The following is a 19,100-nucleotide window of genomic DNA, read 5'->3' as shown; positions in this document are numbered from 1 at the left end:
AAGAATCTCATTATCTTACAAAATCAAAATATCAGTGGTACATGTATGTATAGAAACAGGTAGATATTGTAATCCTAGCTGTCATTCCTAGAAATATCCCAGATTTTGTTACAATTGCAGGGTGAATGTTGAAGATGAAAAACATATTTACTTGATTGTCCTTTATACCAATATGTAAGAAAAAAGTAATCAAAATAGCATGTATCTTGTTTACTGAATCCTCTTAACCTTGTTTCTATAATAAAAACTTTGTTCATATAGCAGAGCCTTTAAACCTAAAAAGCGAAGGCTTGTTAAAAGTATAATATCATGTAAAAAAGATATATGTATTTGTATATCAAATGGCTAAAAACACTTCTATTTTTTGTGCCACTAAAGAATTGAACTCAAAATTAGATATTTGAAGGGTTCAAGATTATATATATAGTCACTACTACATGTGTTACACAGTCGTGCCCAGTGCTGCATCCTCCCATTCCTAATACATTTTCTCACAAGACTCCAAACTGCCCCAAGCTAATTTTCAAAACGTTACAAGAAGTAACCTCTCTGTTCTGAAATGTCTTGCTCCTCAATTATTTGATTTTATATTTCATGGCGCAATGACTATCAACTCCTGCTATTAGTCTGTGTAACTGTACAGCTAGGGCACATCCAATCTTCTGCTGTGAGCTGATCATCGTCTGTATCCAAAAATAGACACTGACAATGATGTCAAGTGTCACATGAGTCACAAGAAACTGCCTCATCCACACACTCTTCTTCATCAATACCATATGACCATGAAGATAACGGACAGTGATCAATCTCATAACTCCTATAAGGAATGCAAAATAGAGAGTTGGGCAACCACGGACCCCTGGATATACCAGAGATGGGATCAGGTGCCTAGGAGGAGTAAGCATCCCCTGTCGACGGGTCACACCCGCCGTGAGCCACATATTTTGATCAAGCAAACATAGTTATCCGTAGTCAAAATCATTGTGCCTAGAATGGCCTAACAATCGGTATGAAACACGATGATAGGTTGTGTTGGCGTTATAACAACCATAGAATTTGCGAAATGTCGACTTTACACGAGACTGTTGAAATCATTGCACCATCAACGGATTTGTTAGTAACCTGTTTCGATTTAAACACTGATCATAAGCAGAACAAGCTCTTGCATATCGAATCAGTTAAGAGATATAAAGACCATATGCAGGTCATAATAAAATATTGCTACATAAATATGGGAAGTTGACGATGGAGAAACTGAAATCATCCCGTCTGTCATAGAGATGAGTTGTTAGTTTGCCGTTTTCAATAAAATATCTAAGTATGAAGCAGAAGTGGACGACTTTTTGGTGTCTTATTTCGAGTTCACTGGGATGTACCGAATCGACTTACGAATGAAAATTATTATTGTTAATAGTTAAAACGTCGTCGATATATCTAATGTCAAATTGAAGGCTACAGAAAGATTTTTTTTAACGTTGAGGTTTTTAAAAAAAAACCAAATAAATTCTGCTTCATAAGAATGTAAAAACAGGTCAGCTAAAAAGGAGCACAGTTCGTGCCCATGGGAATTCCAACAGACCGTTGAAAGACACGATCACCAAAGAGTACAAATATATTGGCAATGAGAAACTCTAGCCTATTTTTTATTTCAACTTCGCGATTTCAAGTTTACTAAAAGTTCTTTAGAATAGATTAGAATCCACATTTGATTAACAGCACTGATGGCATTTATAGTCGCACAGTACGTTTGAAGTTTCTCCTTCACAACTGTTAATATTTTCGTGAGGAGCAAAGATAGAGGCTTGGTAGAGCACTTACTGGATCTAGCATTGTATCTTTGTAAGGGTTTTATGCAGTTTAGGAATCCAGTATAGGCACAGTAACTCATATGTATTCGACCCATTGACTGGGATATGAAATGTGTCTAAAGTTGAAGCATGGTTTTGAAGAATTTCATCTTTTGAAAGGGTAGTATAAGTAAAATTAACAAAAGTGGAAATAATGCCAAGTTTGTTTAAAATACAGTTGTAATAATGACAATCACACCTGGGAAAACAGTTTTAATGGGTCCTGTAATGTGTTCTGGCTGTGTTGAATCTGAGGTACTGGGTCCCGTAATGTTTCCTAGCTGTGTTGAATTTGAGACCTGCAGTGTTTTCTGGTGTGTTGAATCTGAGGTACTGGGGTCTGTAGTGTTTTTGTGTGTTGAATCTGAGGTACTGGGTTCTGTAATGTTTTCTGTAATGTTTTCTGACTGTGTTGATAAAATAAATGCCTCTATTTACAAATTTAACTTTCCCTAGGTAAAAGAAGTCAAGAGAAATATTTTTCTAAAAAATGTCATGATCTAAAATACAATTGATTATCATACATGTATCAATCTTTACAGATCTATTCCAATCATTACCTTGGCAAATAGAAAATTAAGGATTCTTAGCAAACTTTCAAGAGTGTGTAACATCTACTAGCAAACTGAGAGCTAGTGAAATTGCAACACAGTATGAAAGAGTGCTTAAAGAGACTATAGATTTCGGATTTCAAACATTTCGGTTGAGCATCACTGAAGAGACATTATTTGTCGAAATGCGCATCTGGTGCATCAAAATTGGTACCGTATAAGTTTTACATTATGACCCCTGGGTCGAGGCCTCTGCTGGTGGACTGTTAGTCCCCGAGGGTCTCTACAGCCCAGTAGCTAAGTACTTCGTTACTAGCTTGAAAATACGGATGTATATTTAATTGCTGTCATAAAATTTAGAAATTCATTTCAAAATTAAGGATTATCTCCCTCATGCATAGCTCTTATCCTTGGACGAATTTGGCTCCACCTTTTTTTGGCACGCTGTTTTTGGCTATATTTAGCTCCAAAACTTCATAGTTGTTTCGGATTTCAAACATTTCGGTTGAGCATCACTGAAGAGACATTATTTGTCGAAATGCGCATCTGGTGCATCAAAATTGGTACCGTATAAGTTTTACATTTAAGATCATTAGGACGCTTGAATAGGAAGATTTTCCCAGCATCAAAAGTTACCTATCCAGTAAAATCACTGGAAAAAAATCTGTATATTCAAATCTTTTATTTAAAGAAGCAACATATTAAATACCCATTTTAAGGGAAAATATCGCACAATTTCTACCAAAGTCAAGCTTCATCAATAGCCCATGTTAAGGACTGGATAATCATTGGACTTCCAACTCCATACATCTCAAATGGAAATATTATGATGAAAAGGATAACCATTAAATATGCATCATGGAGTCTGACCTTTAGAAGAAATGTGTTGAATTTCATACATTAGGAATTAATGATCATTTCGAATGTACAGAGGACTGTTTGAAAGATGTATTGGATTCAGTTGAGAAGATCCAAATATGTATTGGCATTCCAGTTTCTGATTTAACTCACCTTGACTGTGATGTGAACAAGAGTTCTAAAGGAATGCATTTTAGAATCGGGTGATGAAAATTCGTCCCAAATGGTATTACATTCTCAACACTGCAATCAAATTGTTGGCTGGCAGTCTTTAGGAACATCTTATCGAGCTTGTCAGAAACAATTAGACGAAATACAGTATCAGAACAAATAATTGAGGACGATAATGAAATCACATTAGGTGAAGAAGACCACAGGGACATGTCAGAAATTCTTGAAAAGATTTTTCCGGGTTCCATCAATGAAATGGAAAGCCAAAGAAAGTCTCACAGCTGCACAAAATAAGAGAGACGTTGAGTGAGATCGACATATTTTAAGTTTATGCTTACCATTGTGAGTTAGACGTCCCAAGAACTATGAGCAATTACGGGACAGCAGTATTCTAATCCTGTCATCTGGACGGCAGCTGAGGAAATATTAAAATAGGGCGCTTGAAGAGCCTGGCATAAATGTTGAAGTTATGCACTGAATGCATGCAACACCTCAGGAAAACTTACTTGAGGAGCATGGGTATGTAGGAGGTCTGATACACGATGAAACCGAGATTCAGGAAGGCATTGGGCATGAAATGTGGTTACCCAAAACTGATTAGATGAATGGAAACAGAGATGGAGAATAGACATGTGCAAATTCTTAAGGACAAGGAAGTAGCATATCACGTCTTTCAAGTAGTGTTTGTTGGATACACAGTTAACCGTTTTCCAATTTGTTATTAATCGACTTCTGGCGTCAAATCCGCAGAACTGCACACAATATTAAGAAATTACATGAATTTGGTTTTTTTTTTTAGGGAATTTCATCATGGAAGATGTTGGTGAGGAAATTAGGCAATTAAATCATGCCACATTATGATAAATATTTTCATCAAAAATTGAAACGTCATAATGTTGCTTAAGGAGTTTTTAAAACGTCCCTCATTAAGAAAGGTCACCAGCTTTAAAAGGAAGTTAGATCCTCAGTATATGAGGACAACTTCTCTTCGCAAGCCTTCATGATTTGGCAATTTTCTGTGACTACTTTCCCCTATGAATAATAATATTGGAGTCGCATCGTAACGGAATATACTGAGCTGATCGTAGCTAGGTGATCTGGAAATGTATAAATGCCGGAACCGGAGGTAGTTTACTCGTTATAGACTAGTTATTTCATTAATGCATGCATCGATCTGTCGCAAGGAAACTTTTTCCAGACTGAAAACATGAAAGTGGATGTTAGCTATGCTTGTCCACTTCTATAAAGAGAATACTGCGCAGAATGCTAAAACTGTTTAGGTACTGGTTCAATAGTAATTTCATTCATGTTAATTGGTCCAAAAATATTATACTTTTATTATTTAAACCTATCCAGTTGAACAAGTTTAGATCGATTCAAATTTTGAAGGATTTGAAAAGGAAGAATAGTTTAATCAAAAAGTTCTAAATCTGCACGATTTTAATCATATTTTAATCATATACATTGTCAATATTTATACCGCTAGACATGCATTTTAATTTTTATATTATGGTACAAGTCGTAGGAACTAATTCAAATAATTTGGTTGATATATTTTTCCAAACGGAACAATAATTCATGACCTATACATGTAATCCCTTCTTTCAAAAGTTCTAGTTTGAAATGTACGAGACTCTGTAACTTATATGCAATTTTAAAAACTGACAGTACTCTTAATATGCTCTTTTCAACTTTCAAATTCGGCGTGATGAATCCCCCCCCCCCCCGCATATAAAGTGCAAAAAGGTCATTATTATTTTTAAAGTAAAAAACGTCAGTATTTCTTCCCAGTATGCAATCTACTAGTATTAAAAATTTTTCATATACATTGTGTATATTATATATTGATAGCAGACATGAGTATGCATTTATCAAATGTCATGATTAATTTGTGTTGCTTATATTGTGTTGATACTAACAGACAAATCAACTTTATGTGAATAAATCGTAACTAAATCTTAAGGGTAAAAAGGTCCAGTTTAACATACAAAAACAAGCACTATCGCCTCGGTTTTTCTTTTTTCTTTTATTCCCCTTCAGTGTAGAACTACAAAAATATTCTTTAAAAAATGACATTATTACAAAACTGTAGTGTGGACTACTTTCAGTTGAATGACCTTGAATGTTGACCATTGTTAAACGCCCTGTGTCATTAAATGTGAGGGTTCTTTATTGTGTCAACTTTAGGGAACATTCGCAAATGTAAATCTTGTGTCCTGAATGCAGTACTTTTGAGTGCAATATTGTCATTCGTGATAGCCTGCCGCTCATGATTACATGTAATTCATCTCACACGATGTAATGTATTCCTTGCAGTATTTTTCTCGGTTTTTAATCTTATTATGAAAATAACAGAGGTATTACATGAACACGAAGAGGTCAGTGAATTTTTAATTAGTACATTTTCAGAGCGTGTGACGTGTGGATTAGCACCTCCATATTATACACCGAGGGGAAATTTCTACAGATGAAGCCTTTTAAAAGGTGTCGTTCAACAATTTCACACTATGTAAAAAAGATTACGACGTCTTTCAAAGGATTTCTCTTATTAAAAACAACAACAACAAACTGGGATTATGCACTGGGATTCTTGGTTGTACATGTAATTTTCCAAAGAATTGGTTTTCGAGTTATGAGGATGAGAACTCGACTGATACAATCACCAGACAAATAACTCTGTCATATTTTTTTTCAAATTTAAGATAGAATTTGCTTTTAGTTACTAGTCATGATTCTAAATTATTATTATTTTTATGTGTTGGAAGACTACACGGTTTAGTGAAGATTGTCTCTACTATCGAAAATGCAGCGTGTAAAGGTAGCTCAATGTCATGATATCTCTCAGAGATATACATGCCATATATGGCACTTTTTAATTGTAAAATCCATCATTTTCCATGCTGGATGAATTGGCTTCTTTCAAGGATCATTGAATACTGTAGCGTTTCGTGTACATTATGTCTTAAAATCAAAGTTTGTTGTTTTTGACAGTTTATAGAGGCTGTAGATTTTTCGTAGGGTCCATGAAATCTCGTGATTTTTTCAGAGATATCTCATACTCCGGTACAAAATATTAGAATATATTAGTACAAACATAGTAATAGATTTATACTTATAGCATGGGAGATAATTCAAAAGTACAGACAAATAACGGCATTCTCTGTTGTATTTTGATACTATTTCTTTACAACATGTAGCAATCAGCAGTGATTGCATTCTTCAATTCTACCCCCTACAAGATAATTTCTTCAATCATTTTTCGATTTTGTGCAAAGATGTTCCATCCCGAGAATTACTTTAATTCAATACACTTTATCTCGGAATAATATCATTCTTGATTTTATCCAACAGCACAACACCGAGACCTCTCCTCTAGTTAGGGTAACATCATTAGGTAAACACATTTGGGGATTTGGTACTATATGATTCCTAAAGATGCAGAAAAGATTAGACCAATTTCTAATTCTGTCCACATATTATCTTGCATCATTTTTTTTTTCACTCTAAGCACATGACACTAGTTTCTATGCAAGCGTTGACGAGGATTTTGCTGGGGTTACTGTTTAGAGTGAAAATTCCACCAAAATACCTAGGAATTTTTTTATTGCAGGTGAAATATCTTTAATTAAGGTGGCTCACTACACCCTGAAATAGTTTCTCAAATCATTACGAATTGATTTTTTAAATCATACAAGATATGATGATATATAATAAGTATATATGCCAAAGTAGAGGCAGAAAGTATGCAAATTTGGATAAAAACATGATTTTCAAAAAAATTATTTCAACACATAGGAACAAAAGAGTCTGGCCGATTTGAACTCGAGACCTGCGGTTCACCAGCCCAATGCCTTAACCACTGCATGAGTTACGATAATAGACAAACAAATCGATCGATACAAATAATTTCACAAAACATTTAAATCGCCATCTTGTGACGTAGTGTCATAAAGAGTATAAACTTTAGTGTAGTGGGCTACCTTAAAGCTACAACAGTTCGAGGTGCATGTCTTGAGAGTATAAAATCCCATTGTTATTTTTACATGGTGTACCTGTATTTCAAAGGCGTATGTGCAGTATAGATGTTTTGCACACTCGGTGCCGCCATATTTAATTACCTAATTATATATGCGTGTCAAAGGTTATAGGGGGAAAATTACGTAATCATGGACGCATCCTTTTGACAAATCAACGATGTGTTGCTTTCCCCCATAAGTTTTTAATGATTTATTCCTTATATTATGATACAATTTGTTTACATAATTGGTAAAGAGGACCAAAGGTTTACTTTAGCATATATTTTATGGAAAAGTTCCTTTCTAGAATTTCTATGAGAAACTATTTATTGGCACTGAAGTTCCTTTTCATACCCATGATTGAAGATTCCATTTCATAATAAAACAATCATATTTTACATTTAATTGTTAATTCTAAATTGCACAAAAATGCAAAATTTCGGTGATACCCCTATTTATTATATACCGACTACTGGACCCATTGCAGTGTGTGTGTGTGTGGGGGGGGGGGATTTATTAACAATGGTAATATTACCTAGATGATAGGATAATATAATGCATTACAACAACAATGAATGTGTAAATCACGGCAGTATTATTCTGTTTTCAAAGGGGGGAGGGGGCTACAAAATATAAATATTGACAACTACTACGATCTACAGTTAATATTTCAAAAAAGAAAATTTTAAAAAACGCCGGGGCGAGATTATACGCACGACGACCGTGCTGATAAATGTAATTATCTGCACGACAAATGAAAACCACTAGTATTTCCTTACACTCGTCTAATACACCCCCTTTTCCTTACACTCGTCTAATACACCCCTTCTTCTTACACTCGTCTAATACACCCCCTTTTCCTTACACTCGTCTAATACACCCCCTTTTCCTTACACTCGTCTAATACACCCCTTCTTCTTACACTCGTCTAATACAACCCCTCCAAACTTCAAAATCCTAAATTGTGGGAGGGGTGATTTTATTCATTGGTTCAAACTTAATTACAACTCAGTACTGCATACCGCAGAAGAGAGAAAAGAGGGGGGATCAGCCGATAAATCAAGCTACTTTTGTCATTTTACAAGAAAAAAGACACATTGTCAATGAAATTATTGAACTGTTATCACTTCTCTATGCAATGTACTACTTTACTGGGCTAATTTTAGAGAGCTAATGACTGTAATTCGATAGAAAATATCGCAAGTGAAAGTAGGGAGCAGACATAAACAACCAATACTTCACCAGCTCAAATTAGATAAATGTGAATGAAACATTCTAATCTGCAACTCTTAGTGGTACATGTAAGTTTAATTTGTATTTTTTACGACTGTCGTAATTTTATCATCTTACATGCTATGTCTCACCAGCAAAATGTTGGTGAGCAGCCGTCGTCGTTCGCTGTTTCACATTGACAAAGGACCCGGATGTAAGATCCCCCCCCCCCCTAGCATGATATTTGAGTGTGCAAAACATCTATTAATCAGTATTTTTTTTATGTTGGGAACAAGACAGAAATTTTGTCAGTTTGATAAACTATATAGATTAATAATATTGATGGGTTTTAACGAAGTTTTGGGTTATTCAATGCAAAGTCAAAACTCATGACTTTTATTGTGTAACTTACCCTTCTTTCGTTCGGTCCTGTTGACTCGATATATTTCTAAACCACATCTCTTGTTCGAATTTTTTTTTTTATCAAACCCTAGGAATGATACATTATACAAAGTTATCCCTATCAATTAGTTCAAAGTCACTAAAAGTTTAGGAATGATACATTATACAAAATTATCCCTATCAATTAGTTCAAAGTCACTAAAAGTTTAGGAATGATACATTATACAAAGTTATCCCTATCAATTAGTTCAAAGTCACTAACAGTGTAGGAATGATACATTATACAAAATTATCCCTATCAATTAGTTCAAAGTTATCCCTATCAATTAGTTCAAAGTTATCCCTATCAATTAGTTCAAAGTTATCCCTATCAATTAGTTCAAAGTCACTAAAAGTTTAATTAATTGTTAGATGTTTACATCATAGACAGCGCAAACTAGGTGGTAGGACTTGGAGTTGAACCCGGGACACTTTCATCGTCAGTCAGGATTTAGTGCTCGACCATTGGGCCATTAGGCTATCTAGGTCGATATCCCCATCATTTGAAAACCAATTAAGCAATACTAATGCAACTTAATATTTCCATTAAGCTCTCAAGAGCAAGGCATCAGCAAAGGCCCCATAGTGATTCAAATCTGTAACCTGTTGTCGAAAATTTGCACTTTCCAACCGATGGCATCTCAAGAAAACCAGAAGTGTGATCTGATGGAACATTATCTATAGATGTAACAAACACCTTTGCTATTAGTGACTTTAACCTGAAACCTTTGATAAAGGTGGTTGTGATGTTGTTTCATACCCCTGAGAAATATGAATTAGACAATGATACTAAGTAGAATTTCATCTTCCGACCCAGAATAATTGCATACATCCCCCATAGTTTTGGTGAAAAAGACAATCAATACTATTAAGCCATTTATCATATAGACGTCACCATTCCCGGTGAAGAGTTGCAAAATATAGGCCTATGCTTGGCGCTTACGGCTTTTGAGCAGGAAGGGATCTTTATCAGTGAAAAGACAACATCATTACAAACATAAACATCAAGACGAAAACTTTGCAATTAAGAGGATTATTAATGATAATTAAAATTTAACTCTGGATATATCCATCCTCTGAAAGTCTAACAAACAACCATTTCTAATACATTGACAATCTGCAAAAATACAAGTTTTGTCTTGTGCATGCCATCAGTTATTATAAGATATACGACGTAAATTATAACTGTTCCAAATGGGAAATCATTTTACAGAAGGATTTAGAACTGCATTCCATGGACAAAAAATAAATTAATTCTTCTATCAATGGGCTTCACAACGAGCATACACCTTGTGTGTAAAACATAATTTCAACCTCAGTGATCGTATTGTGTCTACATTTAAGCAACGTCTACCTCAGACTGAACAAGATTAGTCCATTTGATCATCACACAACGACAGTTGGAAACAATTAGTAGCACTAATAAATCTAAGGAATGAGATGATAACCACCTGGACAGTACTTTATAGACAACACAATCTCAATACAAAGGTACATATGAAAATCATCCACAACAATAAGCGCTCGGAATCGACTTTACGTGACCATCTCAAAAGTACATGGTATCGTTATCCGGATTACCAGGTTAATTAACCCTTCTACTGAACGTGAAATCGGAGGTCTCAACACACGAAAGACACTACGAATTTACCAAATGACATCAGCTTTAGTGATAATTAAAAATAATGAAATAGAATTATGTGAACAATCGATGCTTTTTTGTTTCTTTAACTCAGGCACAGAATCACCGAAGACTATTGAATTCTTCAACTTTACTGTATCGGGTATGGAATACATTATATGCCAACTCCATAGTTTGTCGGAAAAAATGCTAGAGCGTAAGCAACACATAATACATGTATACCCTTTGACATCTCAAAACATTACAGTAAACGATTGTGATTTCAAACTCGGTCCTGATTTCTTTCTAGAAGTTTACAGCTACTCAAGATTAATTGAGTTTATATTGTTTAACGTCCCTTTCGAGAATTTGTCACTCAAATGGAGACGTCACCACTGCCGGTGAAAAGTTGCAAAATATAGGCCTATGCTTGGCGCTTACGGCTTTTGAGCAGGAAGGGATCTTTATCGTGCCACACCTGCTGTGACACAGGACTTCGGTTTTTGCGGTATCATCCATTTAGTGGCTTCTTACGACAAGTAAGGGGTGCTGAGGACCTATTCTAACCCGGATCCCCATGGGGGTTCAGCTGAGAAGTTAGGAGACTATTTGTATTTCCTAGGTATAATTTAACAACGCTGCCTTCTCTGACTTTGTTTTCGCATTGGTGGGAATGTCTTACTGATTTGATTGATCTGTTAAGTCTCACTGATAGAAGAGGTAATTTATATTTGTGGTGATAACACAAAGAGATTGGCCCCTGTGGTTTGCTATTGAAGACGGTGACATGGAATAAATCCCTCTTAAAATTCTTCTCCCCTTTGGAACAATCAGATTTTACGTCGTATTTAAAAAATGAAGTTTAATATTCAAATTTGAATCAAGAAATAAGATATCATTTTTTAATGTCATTGGGATATGACGTGAAGTTGGTCACGTGGGCGTTATAGTTTATTTGATCACATGAAGTTGGTCACGTGATCAAATCCTATAACTCCCGAAGGACGTTATAGTTGATTTGATCACGTACCAACTTTATGTCATTTCCCAGTAACACTAAAACATGATATTTTATTTGTTATATTTATATTTTCTATTTTGATTTGTGTTCTTACTGACCTCTCGTGATTGATGACCGAAATAACGATCGTAGAACACAAAACATAGTTCGTTAGAGTTTTATTGAATGAAAAATTAGGAACAATACCAAAGAGAATATAAAATGTAGATATTTAATCAAGAAGGTTAAAAAAGACGAAACAGGTGTAAAATAAAGGTAATTTAGTGCGTTAAGTTAACTGAAATGAAGACCAAAAAGAGCGGGGTAAACTACATCTGTGATATGATTTGATCGCGATCAACGATGGAGAAACTAGCGTTGGTCTATTCTACTAAGTGGAAAAACGCAATTGTTGAACACAGATTTCGACAGAAATTCAAAGGATCTGGGAGAATTGATGGAGGATATGATGGGTCAAGTTAACGTTAAGGTCTCAGTCAGGTTTTTGGAAAGGAACAACGACATGTTCATCGTTAGGACCCGCGGTTAAATTGTAGCCCTGGTGCAGGAGATGCTTCGAGACATTAGGACAGATTTAGACAAAGTGCAGGTAGGTTGCTTCTTTAATTTACCTTCAATGTAATAAAAACGAACTGACAGAGTTTTTGTTCACTTGAGAGATTTCAGTTGTAGGATTTTAATTCAGACATGAACGAAACCAGCCTCGCTTATGATCATGCAAAGTCATAGCCGTGATGGCAGTTGCCATGAAACAACAGGTTAACTTATCATCATCATAAAGTAAATAACTTATAACTCTGCCTACCCTTTTTCGCTTCCAATATCATAGAATTTATTTTATAAATTCGCCATGCAGAAGTTGCAGTTTAGGCATATTTAAAACTGTTTAAAACGAAACAACAGAACGGTATGTTTAATGTTTCTGTTTTATGAATTGATGAAATTCTTGTTTGTTTACAAAATAAACTCTGTATAAATATCCTGCTGGTTTGTTTCTGTTATGATGTCATTGCAGTGGCGGATCCAGGGTTTACGAAAGGGGTGTGTGAAAGTCAAGTATTAGCCAAAATACTCAGCGATTTTGGGTGCCAATCTGGAATTTTACTCACACTATTTCTATTATTTTTTGGGGCGAAAAGGAGGGGGTCTAAATCCCCCACTGCATTGCATAAGCAAGAAGTCAGGTGAAAGTACAGGAACTGACTTTTGAAGCGGTGATTGTATTCATACACAAGAAAAGACTGATCACGTGACCAACTTCATGTTACAAGAAATTTAATGTTAATTTCATTAGTACTATCATATAAGGAAGTGCATTGGCATATGTAAATATAAACATAACGAAAACGCCAGATGGTATCACAAAAGACATTAACAACGTGCATCGTTGCAAATTTGTCAAAATATTACGAATGGTTGTATCCTACGTTATACAAATGTACTTTCAGAGAATGGTTGTACATGTATGAAAGGTGAATATAACAAACAGTGATCCATCTCATAACTCCTATAAGCAACACAAAATAGAGTTTTGGGCAAACATGGACTCCTGGATAGATCAGGTGCTTAGGAGGAGTAAGCATCCCCTGTCGACCGGGCACACCCGCCGTGAGCCCTATATCTTAATCAGGTGAAAAGAGGTATCCGTAGTCAAAGTCAGTGTGCCAAGAACGGTCTAACAATCTGTATGAAAAGTCAGACAGCATTTGACCCAATGATATGTTGTATCGGCAAACTAGACCGTTATAACGATCGTAGAATATGCGAAATGCTGCCTTTAAACGAGACTGTTGGAACCCCTGCACCATCAAGTTGTTTGTCAGTAGCCAGCTTCGATTTAAAAACTGACCATACGCATAACAAAGCTCTTGCGTATCGAATCAGTTGAGAGATGTAAACACCATATGCAGGTGATAATGGAATGTTGCTACATAAATATGGGAAGTTGACGATGGAAAAGTTGAAATCACCCGTTTGTCATAAAGTTGAGTTGTTAGTTTGCCGTTAATATCTACTTTCAATATCCCAGTGGGGACCCGGGTTAGAATAGGTCCTCAGTACCCCCTTGCTTGTCGTAAGAGGCGACTAAATGGGGCGGTCCTTTAAATGAGACCGAAAAAACCGAGGTCCCGTGTCACAGCAGGTGTGGCACGATAAAAATCCCTCCCTGCTCAATGGCCATAAGCGCCGAGCATATGCCTAATTTTTGCAGCCCTTCACCGGCAGTGGTGACATCTCCATACGAGTGAAATATTCTCGAGAGGGACGTTAAAAAATATTCAATCAATCAATAAAATATCTAAGTATGAAACAGAATTGGACGACTCTGTGGTGTCTTTTATTTCGAGTTCACTGGGACATATCGAATTACTGTTAATAGATAATACGTCGTCGATATATCTAAATGTCGAATGGAAGGCCACAGCAAGAGATTTTTTCTTCTCACGTAGAAGTTTTTTGAATAAATTCTGCTTCATAGGAATATAAACACAGGTCAGCTAACATAGGCACAGTTCGTGCCTATGGGGATTCCAACAGACTGTTGAAAGATCTAATCACCAAAGACCACGAAGATATTGTCAATTAGGAACTCCAGCATATTTTTTATTTCAACTTCAGAGTACTTGTGCGTGGAATCAAAGTGGCGTTTAACAAAGTAATTTTTTGGATGACTGATCACTAGATAGGAATGTTTGCGTTTTCCATTTTTCTTGAAGAAACAACTGTCTATGGTGTCAAAAAGTTTAGTCTTTAATCTATCGTGAGGAATGGTCGTGTAAAGTGTTTAAAAGGCATACGTTTTGATGTTGATTTGAGAAAAGTTTTGCGATTTCAAGTGTACTAAAAGTTCTTTAGAATCCACATTTGAGTTACACCATTTCTGGCATATGTGACCGCACAGTACGTTTGAAGTTTCTCATTCACAGCTGTTTATATTTTCGTGAGGAGCAAAGATAGGGGATTGGTAGACACTATAGGTAGGGTAAGTCATAATCACCCGACCCATTGACTGGGAAATTAAATGTCTCTAAAACTGAAGTATGGTTTTGAAGAATTTCATCTTTTGAAAGAGCAGTTGGAGTATAAGTACGATTACCAAAAGTGAAATTAATATCAAGTTCGTTTAAAATACAATTGTGATAATGAGCCTTACAAACAAAGACAATGTTGTTACAAGCTTTGTTAGCTGAAACTAAAACATATTCCTCATGTAACCTATCTAATTCTTTTATCACTTCTGGTTTACTAAATACAGAAGGATAGATCTTACGTACTTTTGTTTTAATATGTCTAATGCGGGGTTTTGATATTCCTCTTATACTTTTAATCCATTCTGACAATGCATCAAGTTCTTTTTTCATGTTTAGCCCATTTTCTGACGTAATCTTCGACAGAATTCATAATAGAGATGAAGTTTTCTCGCCAATTGAAAGACCGAGGTTCTCTGTATTTAAGACCTTTTATAATAAGTGATCAGGGTCCTCATTTTCAACTATATCAACATCACCAGTAATGCCATAGGCGGAGTATAGTTGAAAGATAATGAAGAACAAGAACATGTAGGTGGATTAAGTATAAGATTGTCTACATTGTATATCTAGGCACTGCAAAGTTTGTTTATAATTAAAAAGTAGAAGTATATTTGTAGGAGCACGGTTGTGGCCTAAAAAGCCTGTGATTGACAACATCCACAATCTTAAAACATTTCTGTTACGCAATCCTTTGTCTTTTTAGCCTTTTATATAGAAGAAAGTCCAATTGTAGTGAAAAGGTTACCTGTAGGTGTCCAATAAATTAACAATTGCTGTCCATTATAAAATATTCATTTTTAAGAATGGACAGATACTGTCCGTTCTTAAAAATAATGAACAGTAATTGTCAACTTATTGGACAGTGCCAGGTAAACCCAATAACTTATTAGACGTCTTCAGGTAGGCTGAAAATAAGAGAAAGACAATATGTTTGTCAAAGAGATACAAATTTAATTCTAAATTCCCTACAAGAATCAACACAGATATCAGAAAAATCACTGAAACACTTAAAACGATACTTCCACTTAGTAGAATTCTCTGCTTCAATTTTTTAAAATTCCATTGGCCATTATCATATTGCATCAAAACTTAACTCAAGACATATTTCCATACTGTATTTGAATTTCGCTGGATTCAGAGGCACATTCCGAAACTTCTTCACAACGCTTTTTTATGTTTTCTTTATTAGCATATATCCTAATTCTGAAATATTATTTTCGTTTTCATGAATAATTTCATTTAACGAGATGGGCGTATTGGGTTCTTTTGGCTGGCGTTAATTATTTCCTCATCCAAATATTCGAAAACACAATGTTTTTCATATCAAAATTTGGCTCCATAACTTTCTCACCCTCCATATCCAGAATATAACACTCATTAAGATAATATTCGCAGTACTTTCTTTAAAATCCTTAAATTTTGATTCTGAAATGAAAATGCTCTCCCCATCAGAGGAAGACATGTTGATATGGCTCAGTACTATAGAGTGAGTGAATATAAAACCTGCAGTACAAGACTACTTACCAGACACTGTCCAATAAGTGAACAAAAGAAACATAATTCTATGCAAGACTGGTTATATTGTCAGACTATTCAAAATAGCTTTATTCATAATTATCATTGTCAATGGGTTTACCTGAGTCTGTCCATTCTCAGAACAAAAGATGTAATGTTTTAAGTATGATATAAGCCTCAAACTGTCCATTGTGTGAGAGAAAGAACTGATCTTGGCCCTACGGGCCTCGATCAGTTCTTTCTCTTACACAATGGACAGTATTTGGCCCATAATCTATACTTAAACTTTAATTATCATTAATAATCGTCTTAATTGCAAAGTTTTCTTCCTGATGTTTATGGCATAAATTTGTAATGGTGTTGTCTTTTCACTGATTTAATTGAAGTTTAGGTGGCTTTTTTGTTGTTGTAAAAAACAAAATGAAGAAAATGCACGACTGTATTAATTTACACGAAATGGTCTAACTGTGATGAAGTGCTGATATATTGGTAGAGGATCTGACCGAATATTATTTACCAAACACACCAGAATTCATTGCGCCATCTGATAGGCTATATATTTCTGAAGAATGAAAGGTGAAGATAACGAATAGCGATCAATCTCATAACTCCAATAAGCAATACAAAATAAAGCGTTGGACAAACACGGAATCAAATGTATAAAGAAACATATGGGCCACTTTATAACCTCTCCTCACGGACATCTACACTCTCCATAGTAAATTGCTGTAGGGGTTGGTTGTACTATGCGTTAGAAGCACGATTGTGTCCTGTGTAGGAATGGTTGTATCAAAATGACGTTTGGTCAGAGTGATTTCACAGGTGTTCCACAACAAAGCGTGACATTCTTTTTACCCATTAACACCCCCTTCAAAAGCAAAATCTATTGCATAGGCGCATGCAATTTAACTATAATCTACTCGTTATTATAAGTTGGTAAAGTAAAGTGTATTTATTGCTTGTCAAACACGTTTTGTTCTGCGAAGGCACAATGCCCAGTATTTTCATCGGCGATCCAAATCTCTATCAAACATGCATGGGACGAACTGGATAGGCGCATACCTCAAAGACAACCGCAGCCTCAGACTCTGCAACAACAAAGTTCTGCCGATAGAGTGGAACAACATCCCTTGACAGTTTTAGAGACTCAATTGTGTCCATGGGAAGGCGTTGTCAGGCAACCATTGGTGCTCGATCGGGATGCACACTAGATATTGAACTTAAAATACTCTTTATCTCTGGCGAGACCTTATGCTACAATCTTTTCTTGCCACGTTGGTCTGTCTTTCGCCAGCTTCTGTGCTTCTCCTCATGTGAGCCTATCATCTTTCAGTTCTGTCTCTACCGTTCTTCGACATGTTTTGGCCTGCTAGGTTTTCCCTTTCCTGGTGGGGTCCATTTTACAGCAATATTTGAAATGTTGTTAAACCAAACCTTTTTTTAAAGACTTTCCTAAAGCATCCATGATAGAAACTTTCAATTTCATGCTTGTCATTTTGTATAATTCTCCAACACTCGGATTCGTATAGAAGTGCAGATTTAACGTTACTGTTGACTAGTTTGCACTTTGTTTAAAACGAATAATAAAATGGCTTCCAGATTGGACGCAAGATTAAAAAGCGGTCCCCGTCTTCCCTGCTCTAGCTTCGATGTCTTTTTTTTGGGTCTGCATTGTCTATACTGATGAGGCTTCCTTGATAAGTTAATTCCTCGACAGACACAATTTTTGTGTTTCCTATAGTATATGTATGTTGGCTTGTGTTGCAGAGTTGATGTTGATTCTTACGGCTTTTGTTTTTGTGCTGAAGTGGAGACCTTTCTGATTTGAAAATTCCTTGAGTCATTCTAATTTGTCTTGTATGTTCTTAAAGTTGGTGGAGAGTATGGCTAGGTCATCGGCAAAGTCCAGATCTTCTAGGTGTGACAGCATATCCCATTGTATCCCTTTTGGTTTGTCTGATGTTAATATGGGATATGATTTATCCTTGTCTTACTCCAGATTCTATCCGGAACCAATTTGTTGAGTTGTTATTTAGTATTACGCTGCATTCATAATTTTCATAAATGTCTTGATGTTGATGATTATGACATACTTTGGTGGAATTCATAATGATGTAATATATTCTATATCATTTCTCTGCTGACACTATCAAATGCCTTATGAAATCAATGGAATTGATATACAAAGGACAGTTCCACTCTGTACACTGTTCGATGATATTCCTTAGAGTGAAGATTTGGTCGAAACAATATCTTCCTCTTCTAAAACCTGCTTGTTCTTCCCATAGTTTCTTATCGGTATCTGTTTCTATTCTGGACAGAAGTACGTGTATTTTGCAGACAAACTTTGCTGGGTAATGACAGCAGGATGATATCCCGCCAATTATCACAAACTTGGAGGTCTCATGTTTTGGATAATTTGGCAATTAATCGTTTTGTCCAGTCATTCGGGATGGTGGCATTGTTCCATATATTTTCATAGACTTTTTAGCACTGATGTTGATGTTTCTATATGAAAATGTGAAGATAACGAATATTTCTAAATAGATTTGGTCTATTTCCGGGTCTATCCAATTTCTAGTGATAAAATGGCCATCATCACTCCAAATTAAGTTGGAGGGTGTAAATCTAAATGCATTTCTTTTGGTTCAATGTTAGCTTTTTCGTTAGGTTCTGAGTGTTTAAAACTTCCTTGAAATGCCGAACTCATCTGTCAGTGAATTGCTCTTTTTCCTTTCTGAGTATGCCTCCCTGCTTTGTTTTAACATTGGAGATGGTCGTGTTGTTGTTTTAGTGATCTTATAGATCTTTCACT

Source organism: Ostrea edulis, chromosome 6 (assembly GCF_947568905.1).
Source record: "Ostrea edulis chromosome 6, xbOstEdul1.1, whole genome shotgun sequence".
NCBI classification, from domain to species: Eukaryota; Metazoa; Mollusca; class Bivalvia; order Ostreida; family Ostreidae; genus Ostrea; species Ostrea edulis.
Note: the sequence above shows the minus strand (reverse complement) of the source record.